Here is an 11,794-nt window from a genome sequence, read left to right on the forward strand (position 1 = left end):
TGGATGCATGGATGGATGGATGGATGCATGGATGCATGCATGGATGCATGGATGGATGCATGGATGGATGGATGGATGCATGGATGGATGCATGGATGGATGGATGCATGGATGGATGGATGGATGCATGGATGGATGGATGGATGCATGGATGCATGGATGCATGGATGGATGGATGGATGGATGGATGGATGGATGGATGGATGCATGGATGCATGCATGGATGGATGGATGGATGGATGGATGGATGGATGGATGGATGGATGGATGGATGGGTTGATGGGTGGATGGATAGATGAATGGATGGACAGATTGAACTGTAGATTGATGGATGATGGACAGATCTAGGGATCAAGAGATGGATTGTTAAATTGATGGAGGAATGGCTGAAAGGAGATGAATGGAAAGAGAAGGACAGATGGTTGAAGAGCCGGAAGGGTAGAGGAATAGAAGGGTGTAGGGATAGAGAAGAAAGATGAATGAAAGAATGAACTAAAGATGGAGGGATAGATGGGGAGGGCAAATAGAAGGATGGAGGAGTAGAAAATTGACAAGAAAGACAGACGCATAGGGTTGTGGACAGATGGAAGACCAGAGGGCTAGATGGATGGCGGATGAACCTCAAGCCTGCAGAGAGACCTCATTGTTCCTTTCTGCCCTCCTTTGGGCCCCAGCAGTAGGAGAAGCCCACCATAGTTGGCAGGCAGTAGAGGTGAGCCATTTCCCTGACCCTGGCCCAGAGCACCCCCCATGAGCATGACACACATCGAGTTCCACTGCCCGGCATCTCAGATGCTGCTCTCTTCCCAGCCAGAAAAGCCCAGGCTTATTTAGGAGCTGGCTACTCTGTCTTCCCAGACTCACTCCAGCCTAAAGCAAAGGGACAAGGAATAGAACCGGAAGAGTAGAGGGATGAGGGACAGTCTTCAAAATGCATTATAAACTTGTATGATAGCAGCCTTGTGGGACCTAGAATAAGATACAATAATGCCGTATCAGCAGAAACCACAAGTGTGAAGAAATTAGAGTAAAAATGTCGTCCCGTTGAGTCTGTGGCACCTCAAGAAACTCCAGGGCCCCCAGAAATGTACACACCAACATTGCTAAGAACACATCCTGTACTCTCTCCAAAGTTATCGTAAAAACCCCCATATGGGAAGTCAATCCCAGAATCCAAGGAGCTCAGGTCCCTATTGGATAAGGGAAAAGGACCATGCCACAGACACCACCACACAGAGAGGGATCCAGGATCCCATCCCTGCATCCCATGGTGAGGTGTCCAGGGAGGTTGTCACATGTGCAGGAGTCAGGATCCACACCACTGTGCCTCCTGCCCTCACTGAGTGAGCCCAGGCAGGTAACTCCAGCTCCAGAGGATCTGATGCCTTTATCTGGCCTCTTCAGGCCCCTGCCTACATATTGTAGACACTGGCACATGTGCACACATGCAAACACACACACACACACACACACACACACACACACACACACACACACATAAATCTTTACAAATAAAAAGAAGAAAAAGAAAGCCTAAAAAAATTATACACTTGTTAACAGTTCACTGAGTGTCCAGGCAGGAGCAACTGACCTTTCACCTAACCCTGCAGAGGGCATGGTGCCACACACCTCTAATCCTAGAACTTGGGAGACAGAGATAGGCAGATCTCTGTGAGTTCAAGGCCAACCTTGTATACAAAGTAAGACTTTCCCTCAAAAAGAGGGTGTGGGGGCTAAAGCTACCCCAAGGGTGGGCTAGGACCCACTTCTTTACTGCCCTAGCCCCAGTCACCCTCTCCCTGCAGCCCAAGCAGGTTCCTCTGCTTTCTATGAGGTCTACATGTGATCGGGAATTACAGAGGGCTCTGATGCCCAGTGAGATTGAAAACTGGTCTCTGTAGCCTCCCAGAAGCCCCTGGGATTCTGACCACTGCTGGCCTTAAGCCTGAAAATGGGTTTGATGCTATCCAGGCCTCCCAACCAAAGGCCCTGTGTTAGACACATTTTCCAAGCACTTGGAAGGTCTGTGGGTCCTGGGAGACGAGAGGGCGGGAGATTGTAATTGGCCTCCCCTGAGCAGCCACCACCTCTTGAGAAGGGGCCTCTGAGCCTGTTCGATCTCCTAGGCAGCCAGGCCATGTGTTTAATTAAGTTCCATGAAAACGTAGCCAGCAGAGTGTGAGCGTTTCGTCTTTCACAGTCAATACGGGCATGTGTCTTACCTGGAGTAAGTGCCTTATGCAGAAAGAATTTCCCAAATGAGTTCCATATGCCAGCTCTCCCCACAAGGAGCCCTCTGCTGGGGGAGGGCAGGGTCTAAGACACAAGCCTACCCTATAGCCCCAGTCCCAGTCCCAGTCCCAGCCCCAGCCCCAGCCCCAGGCCCAGGCCCAGGCCCAGCCCCAGCCCCAGCCCCAGCCCCAGCCCCAGCCCCAGCCCCAGCCCCAGCCCCAGCCCCAGCCCCAGGCCTTTCACAGCTGGTACTGTTTAAACAGAACACAATGTCGAAAGAGTGATGGCGGAATCCAAAGATTGTTCCATTGGGGGAAATCACCCCCAGAGCCAGATCCATCCCAGGTGAGACACGGAGACCTGTGAGGTGCATCAGTCCTCATCCCAGGACCCTGGCCACAGAGGGTCCCCCATCTTACCAGTCAAGGTGAGGGGACAAGGCCTGATATCCAGAGATGGAAGGGCCAAGGGAACGTGTGCTTACAGTCTTCTCACACACCTTCCTGATGTGCCCAAGTCCTGACACAGTTCACCTGAGACCGCAAATGTCGTAAGTCATAATGATGCCATGAACCTAGAGTACCAGCTACACGTCTCTCTGTGGCCAGTGAGGTAGAGTGTGGAAACAGAGGTGCCTGATTTAACTGATTTAACTGATGCCTCTCGTGACGGAAGCTCCTCTCTTTGTATACAAACACCCCATCCTTGTACAGTGGCTCCACCCATCAAGTGACTGTAGCTCAGCCTGCTGCAGTGTTTTTCTAGACATCTGTGAGTTTGCTTATTTGCCAGCTCGTGGCCTCACTGTGGCTAAATGCTGTAGAAGTAGGGACATTATCTTGCTCACTGTGGTTTCTCCATGCCTGGTACACGTTAGTATATAGCAAATGGTCAGTTCATTGTTTCCATCCCTGCCATCACCACCCCCACCGCAATCACCACCGCTTTCACCATCATCAACCCCACCATCACCACCATCATTACCATCATTACCATCATCATCATCACCACCATCACCATCACCACCATCACCATCACCACCATCACCATCACCATCACCATCATCATCACCATCACCACCACCACCATCATCATCATCACAGACATCACTATCATGGTAACACCACAATTACTCTACATTTAATACCAGCCAGGCCTCGTTCAAGATGTTCTAGGGATCTAAGCCATTGTATTTCCCAGGCCTATAATTAGGGATGTTATTGACCCACTTCACAGGTTAGGACATGAAGCCCCTGCACCCTTCCTTCTCCTACCCTCCCCATGCTTGGCATACTGTCAGCTCTTAGCACATCCTGTAATCTAACTCGTCTTGATGAGCCCCAACTTTGGCTCTCCAGTGAGAGGCTCTGCCGAGTTGGCGGATAGACCCATGGGTCTCTAGGGTGAGTCTCCTTACCAGCCATTCACTCCTCTATGTACCAGTCATCCCCAGCCCATGTGTTCTCACCCCTGCAAGCTCAAAAGGACCAGAACCACAGGGGGATTCCAGCAGAAGTGACCAAGAAAGTGGGTGGGCTCCTCCAAAGAGAACCTTCCATTGATAGCTGAAGATTTGAGTGCTTTCTTTATCTCTGGACTGCCTCAGTTTCCCCCACCACCACCACTACCACTTGATTCCCACTGGGGCTGGAGGAAAGGTGTTCTGTCATTGGCTGACTTGGGAGGCACTTTAAACTCTCAGGTGTCCTTGGGAACTCTCAGGAGCCATTTAGTATCTGAAATTGCCTGCAGTGAAGGTGTGGGTGAAGTTTTGAAAGTGGGGCCACTTGGGTGTTCAGGATTTCTGGGCAGCCTGCCAGTTTCTATTCCAATTAAATGCCCCATTTGGCCAGCTGGTGGGCCCCTGGGCAGGAAAAAAGTGACGTCTACAACTGCCTGTGTCTGGATATAATTTGAGGGGGAGAACAAGTGATTCATGTGCAGGGGGAGGAGGCATATCTGAGATGTGGTCAGAGCAAAATAGCCCTTCATGGTCCTCAGAAAAGAAGCACACCTACACACCCCTCAGTGCTTCATCAGAAGGGAATACATGAGGCATAGGAGAGACAGTGGCCAAGGCCCAGGCAGCCTCTCCAGCTCTGAGTCTCTTGGCCATGATTAAAGGGCATCTTTAAAGGGTGCCACGCTGGCCTAGAACAGCGCTTCAGGACAGCAGAATGGCTGAAACCCCGGTGTGCAGACCTCTCTGCAGTGCTTTATGAATGCACAGACATCTCTGGAACATCCCAGAGGGCAGGTGTGTGTAGAAAATAGGGGAGGGGGTGCCTGAGGTCCAGGAAGTTGAACAGCTGAGGAGGATGGCGGTGAACTCAGGAGCAAATCCAGATGGCTTCTTTGACCCTCTGGCATCTACCAGAGCTTCACGTGAAAGCAAATGCACATGTACACACACCCACATGTACAAGTTCACATGCACACACTCATGTGTACACATGAAAACACATAGGCCAATGCGGGCACATATCTGCACATGCACAGGCAACCTTAAGAGTTCAAGGTGGGAGCCAGGTTCATGGAGCAGAAGATGAGAGGAAGATGAAAGGCAGGCTCTCCCACCCCGTCTCTGGAAGCTTCTACAGGCAGGCAACCTCCTGATGACTTTCGTTTGTGGAGGCCTGGCAACCAGAGCCACTTCGGGAGGTGGGGGCGGTATGGTTGACAGGACACATCAATTGGAGGTCCCGTGACCCCAAAGCAGCTATCTTGGCTTGAAATCTGATTACCAGATGGATCCTTTCCCTAAGAAAAAAGGGAACTCCATGTAAGAATCAAGACAAATGGCCACCCCCTCCCACCCATTCCTCCCTCCCATCTGGCACTGTCTGTGAACATGAGGCGAGCAGTGGCAGCAGCCTTGTGTCATAGACACCAGGTATTTACAGTCTGCGAGCCGCTATGAGGTCAGTGGCTCACGGCTTCATCCAACTGACCTGCGCAGCCATTTCAAGACACCCGTTCTCTGGTGCCTATCAACTCTCTGATCTGCAAGGGATTTCTGACCTATTTCAAAGCAAATAGAAGCCCAATCAGAAATGTCACCCACACTCAAACCCAAAGTCACTGAAGATCTACTCTCAGCCTGGACTCCAGCCTCCAAGTGAGTGCCCATGAACTACGATTTGAGGCAGGCCTGCCAACCAACAAAAGAAATGGAATGTGGGGACGACAGAGTCAGTGGGCAATCACAATGACCTGAGTTCAAATCCTCAACACCATTTAAAAGCTGGATGTGGCGATACGTAGCTGTGATCCCAGTGCTGGATCTTGACACAGGCAGATCTCAGTCCACTGGCCAGTCCAGCTGAAATAGTGAACTCCAGGTTTGCTAAGAGATCCCATCTCAAAAACCAAGCTAGTCAGAGAGCCACCCGGATCCGCCCGCCCCACCTCCCTGCTGCTGAGGTTAAGCACACATGGCGCCTTTCTGGCTTGCTGCATATAGGAGCTGCAGATGGGACTCAGGTCCTTCCTCCAGCTCACACAGCATGTGCTTTGCTAACTGAAGCACCTCCCCAGCCAGAAGGGTTCTTTTGGTTCACAGTCTCACAGTCCCTCCCATCCATGCTCTCTTGGCCTCGTGTGCTCAGACAGAACACCACGGCGGCAGGAATGTGTAGTGGAACAGTGTCTCATCCCATAACGGGCAGGAAGCAGAGTGTGAGGATGGAACCAGGGACTGTCTGTCCCATTCAGAGGCACTCCCTAGTGACCACTTCCTCCGTGCCCATTTTCAACGCATCCACCAGCTACAAAACAGTACCACCAGGTGAGACCAAGCACTCAACATGAGACCATATGGGGATCATCTCAGACGGAAGTCATTGCCCTCTTCCCGTATGGGCACTTGTCACCATCAGGCTATCCAGGATGACACACACACAGGTACATGCGTGCTGTTCCAAATAGTGCCATGCTCACAGGAACAACGCTGGGAGCTCCTTGATTCTACAAGAGACAAGAAGGGTGAGAGTGAGAACACTGACTGCTCTTGCAAAAGACCCAGGCTAGATCCCCAGAGCACCCAGGGCAACTCACTGTCTGTAACTCTAGGTCCAAGGGATCCAATGTCCTCCCCTGGCCTCTGAGGGTACCAGGCACACACAAGCAGACAAGACACCCATACACATCAATTTTAATGAATTCATTTATTAATTTTTGGTTTTTCAATACCAGGTTTTCCTGTGTTGCTCTGGCTGTCCAGAAACTTGCTTTGTAGGCTAGCCTTGAACTCAGAGATCTGCCTGCCTCTGCCTTCTGAGTGCTGGCATCAAAGGCGTGTGCCACCACTGCTCAGCTAAATTTAAATTTAAACAAAATAGTATTCTTAGAGGCAAAATGGTTAGCTATCATCTTTGGAGGAAAAAGACTTGGCTTTATATCATTTAACTCATTTACGTAATATACAAGTGTTTACTCATATCCAGCATCTCACACAAGGGACTCAAGTCTGGAGGGAACCACCCCAGAGCTGGTCCGCACCTACAGCTGAGGCTGGCGTCCCTGAGTGTCTTGCTGGGCTATGATAGGCAGGAGACACATGTGGCCTTTTATAGCTTGAGCTCCCTCACAATATGGTGGGTGGGATTCAGAACAGAGAGCCATGTGGCTTCCATCCAGCCTTAGTTTATAAGCTATCAGCAGCCATTCTGCCGAATGCTCCATCAGAGTGACGAGGGTCTCCCTGCGCTCAGGGGAAGGGACACAGGAGATTTGTTCAACAGAAACTATAAGCTTAGTGTGGAAAAAAATGGTGGACTAGGAGACCCACGGATGCTGGTGTCTTCGGGAGCTGCCACCTGCTGAGACCTCAGTAGGATTCTAGAACTTTCCCTGAGCCCATCCTCCCCCCACCGATCCTCAAGTGCAGAATCTCGTGCTCAGGTATTCTAGGGCAAGGGTCTGTTTACTCCGTGCTCAGTAGGTGGCAGCCACAAAGATCAGACTGCTGGGGGACATGGTCATCAAAATCCAGCTGCTGGAGCCTCTCTGCAGACTCCCTGTGGCACCCTGGTCCCTGCGTGTCCCTGGTGGGTTTGGAAGCATAAGCAGCACAGGCTCCGAGGCAGCTTGATTCCTGTTGGATTGCCTCATCCCCCAGAGGGCGTTGATAAATGGTGAGATAAGCCGCTAATTCCTGGGTGCTACTGTCAGAGACACGGTATCTACTGAAGTGCACCCAGCTCCTTATCACACCAAGGACAGGCTGATGTCACCCCTCTGAGGGTCACAGAGGGGCTGCAAACCCTAATGGATTTGTCCCATCTAGATAAGACAGTCTCACCCCTTCCACCCATAACATGGTAATTCATTTTTCAAGCAGGCTTAAGGGAAACGCTGGAGGGGGGAGGGGGGTCTGATTATTCCTTGATGGCAGCTGTTTTTTAGGGATACAACATCCTAGAATATTCTACATAGAAAGGGAAGCAGGAATGGCCTCACTGAGGATAACAAGGGTCATCCTAGAGAGAGGTCCAGGCAGGGCATGGTGGTTCACACCTTTAATAGCAGCACTTGGGAGGCAGAGGTGAGTATGAGGCCAGCCTGGTCTACACAATGAGTTCCAGGACATCCAGGACATCCAGGACTATAGAGAGAACCCCTGTCTTGAGAGAGAGAGAGAGAGAGAGAGAGAGAGAGAGAGAGAGAGAGAGAGAGAACAAGAGAGAGAGGAAGAAAGAAAAGAAGGAAGGAAGAAAGAATGGATGGATGGATGGATGGATGGATGGATGGACCAATGAAAGAATGAATGAGAAAAAAGAAAAGAAAAGGCCTAGCTATCTGAGTTTTAACCCCCAACCCTTGTCAGCTGTGCTCCAATGGGTGAATCCCTGGGCATTCTGAGCCTTAATCTGTTCATTTGTGAAAGTGGGCGAGCCAACACTATTTTTAGACTGAAATGTGGTCCAAATTGGGCACCAAGGAAGGGATATGACTAGCAAGGGAGTTCCAACTTAGAGCCAGGACCCTGGGTTCATATCCCAGCACAGGCACTCATTGGCTGTGAGGCTCAAGCTAGTTAACTTACCTAAACTGAGTCACTTTTCACATATATGTGTAACATGCACATGTGCACGCATGTTTTTGCGTGAGCACACGTGTGTGCGAGCATGCATGTTCATGCTGATGCATGTAGAAGCCTGAAGCTTCTGTTGGGAATCATCTTCAACCACTCTTCATCTTAGTCATTGAGGCGGGGTCTCTCAATCAAACCCAGAGCTCCCCTGTGTGGCTCTGGGGATCCTGTCTCTACCTTCTGAGACTGACCCTTTGGGGCATTTACATGGCTTTCTGGGGTCCTGAACCCCACTCCTTACAGTTGTACGATAATCACGGGAAGCACTCAGCCAGTTTCCCATCCCACTAACTTTCCCACTTAAAAAAGAAAAAAAAAACGTTCAAACAGACCCCAACTTACTGAGCTTTGACATTTTGTCTTCCTTTCCCACAGTACACAAGCAACATTCATTCAGTAGAAACTATTCCCAGGGCTGGGGATGTGGCTCAGTTGGTAGAGCGCTTGCTTGTCCAGCATGCACCAGGCTCTCTGTGATTCTCTTCTCAGCACAGCATGAGCCCAGCATGGTGACCCATGCCTGTCACTACAGCATTGGGGAGGTGGAAGCAGAAGGGTCAGAGTTTGGGGTCACCCTTGGCTACAAACCTAGTGTGTGGGGAGCTGAACTACATGATGCCCTATGCAAAAACAAAGCAAGTGTACTCACGATTGTGAGTTTGCGGTCTCCTCAGGCCAGTGGTAGACGTGTACTCTGAACTCCTTTCACATTTCAGGCCAGCAGAGTGACCCTGACTTCAGCCAGGGGCTACAGGGTGGGAGAAGGTGAGAGATTCTGACTCATTTTCTACTTCTAGCACATTTAGCCTGAACTGGGTTTTCGGGGGGATCCCATCGGAAGTTGGGGAGTATCTATATTCCAGGGAGGGAGAATTCCCATTCTAGCCAGACTTCAGGAACGGAGTCACTCACTCACAGTGTCATGGAGGCGGTATCTGGACAGGTTTGCTCCAGACCACCTCTGACTCCTCTCATTGCCTGCCTACCTGCACAGCCCGATGCCAGGGCCATAAGAACTGATCAGAAGACAGGACCACCTCTTATGGGATCACTGTGGGTTTCTCCGTAGGCACAGGTGTACTCCCCAGGAACAACCCAGCTTTCCACAAAACTGACCAGACCCACACACACGCCCTCAGATTCACTTCCCCTTGCACCCTGCCCAGTGCCTCCTCTCACTGGATGAAGGAAAAAGCAATGCAAGGACACCAGTGTCACCTTTGCCACCACCCTCACATGCCACTTTGACACACAGGGAAACCAAAGCCCAAGCCTAGGATCAATGCATGTGAGGACATAGGCAGGTAGAGCAGAGGAGATGAGGGCCTATCCTCCAGCTTTTCCCAGGAGGGACCCCCCTACCCACCAAATGATGGGAAACCAGATCAACTATCAATAGACCTTAAGACAGCACCAGACATTGCAAAACCCAAGAGTCTAGGTCCCCTCATTCCTCAACAGCATAGAAGCTCTGAGCCTTATTCTCAAGCAGGAAACAGAAGCAAGCATCCCAGCAGTCACACAAAGACCTGGGTGTGGCAACTCTGTCCTGTTGTAATCCTAGTGCCAGTGAGATGGGAGACAGAGACAGGTGGATCCCCAGAAGCCTGGGGGCAGAGAGCCTGGCATAAGTGTAGTTCCAGCGAAAGATTCTACCTCAAAGAAAAGGGGGAATACACATAAAGAGAGAAGCCGGACTGTGCTCTGACCTCAGCACTGCACTATGCAGGTATACACCTGCACCCACAGAGATGCATCATACAAGCATACATACGCACACATACATAATACAGGCACACACACAGATGCGTCATGCTCACATGCATATACAAATACATAATACACACATATATACAAATACATAATACACACAAAAATGCATACTTTAGGCATATGCACACATGCAAACGTATTCATATATTCTTACACGCAGAAATGTATAAATACATGCATATGCACACACAAATGTATATATATATATGTTTACACACAGAGAAATGCATGCATGCATGCATACACACAGATGTAGATGCATGTAAACACACAGAGGCATACATTGGGTGCACACACACATACACACAAAATTGTAGCAACAATGAAAAGAGAGATATGAAACTGTACTAGACAAGTTTCAGTGAGTAATGTCCCCACAGAGTGGCCAGTGGTGTTACCCACCCAGGAGCCTCCTCCTGTGCCAGGCACTTCCTTACCAAGCTATTCCTCCCTCCCCAAAATCAGTCTCAGCCACTTTGACCTTTGCTCCCAAAGTGCTACAAGTTCTTCTGGGGAATCCAAACTGGAGCAAGAGCTCCTGTGTTGGGGGTCAAGGAACCCCAGTGAACCTGAGATCAACACAGGAGATAACGACGTGGTTTTCACTGAGAACCCAGCACTCAGGAAGAAGTGTGAGAAACCGAGTCAGAAGTCCGAGTCATCCACGTTCTCACCCAGAGGGAAAGGGTTCAAGCCACTCTGAGGATGTCAAGACTTCTGATTTTACTTTTTGGATGGTAGAACCACAACTCTGACCCTCTACCCCATCCTGTCCTGGGAGAGAAGATCAGCTCTTGGCAGAGCCAACCTCACCAGAGCATCCCCTGGAAAATAAAAGGCTGCTCTGGAAACCATCAGAAAACATTAAAGACTAAAACTACATTTGGAGTCATCCCAATTCGGAGGCATGAGTCCACTCTGTTGAGAGCTGCTGTAGATAAGGGGTCTGATCATTGAATTAGATGGGAAAATGAAAAAAAAAACCCTGAAATTCATAGCTGAAAATATTCCATTTCTGAGCCAAGACTGTTTGCTGTTAAAAGGGAGGGGCGGCCTGGCTTACCCATGAACAAAGGCGATTTGCTGAGAATCTGGGTATGTTGGAGTTAAAGACGAAGGGGAAGACCTCTTTAGACATACGAGCTCGCCAGCCGGTCCCTGCAAAAATGCAGAGATTTGAGATCAATCGGGGAGCTAACACAAATTGAAAGGTTACAGTGCACAATGCATGACATCATGTGGCCAGGTCTCGCCAGTAATATACGATGAGCCTGCTGATAACGCAGTACCAGCCCAGCTGTCGAGCTGTACAGCGAGGTGTCCACGGGAGACAGCCCAGATCTCCCATCTGCAGCAGCGCTGCACACAACAGGGGGCAGCTCGATAAGGCTGTGAAGGAGACCTACCTGTCGCCCACGAGAAGCCCATGCGGGCTCTGAAACGGTAGATTGCTGTTGAGTCCGGTAGACCAACTGGCAGGCTACAAAGCTTGGAACATCAGTCAGATTGCAGAAGGGTGAGCCCAGAAATCTTCAGGGCTCCTATATCTTTGAGGTGTGCCCACTGTTCAGTCTTGTAAAACAAAAGATTGGGAAGGGCCTCCGAGTGTAACTAAAGCTGGGTAACTGTTTCTGCACCCATGGGAGAAGCAAAGGTGTGTGGCTCACCTGCGGTGACACTTCTCAGAGCCCTCTG

Source organism: Rattus norvegicus, chromosome 1 (genome assembly GCF_021556685.1).
Source record: "Rattus norvegicus strain SHRSP/BbbUtx chromosome 1, alternate assembly SHRSP_T2T, whole genome shotgun sequence".
NCBI lineage: Eukaryota > Metazoa > Chordata > Mammalia > Rodentia > Muridae > Rattus > Rattus norvegicus.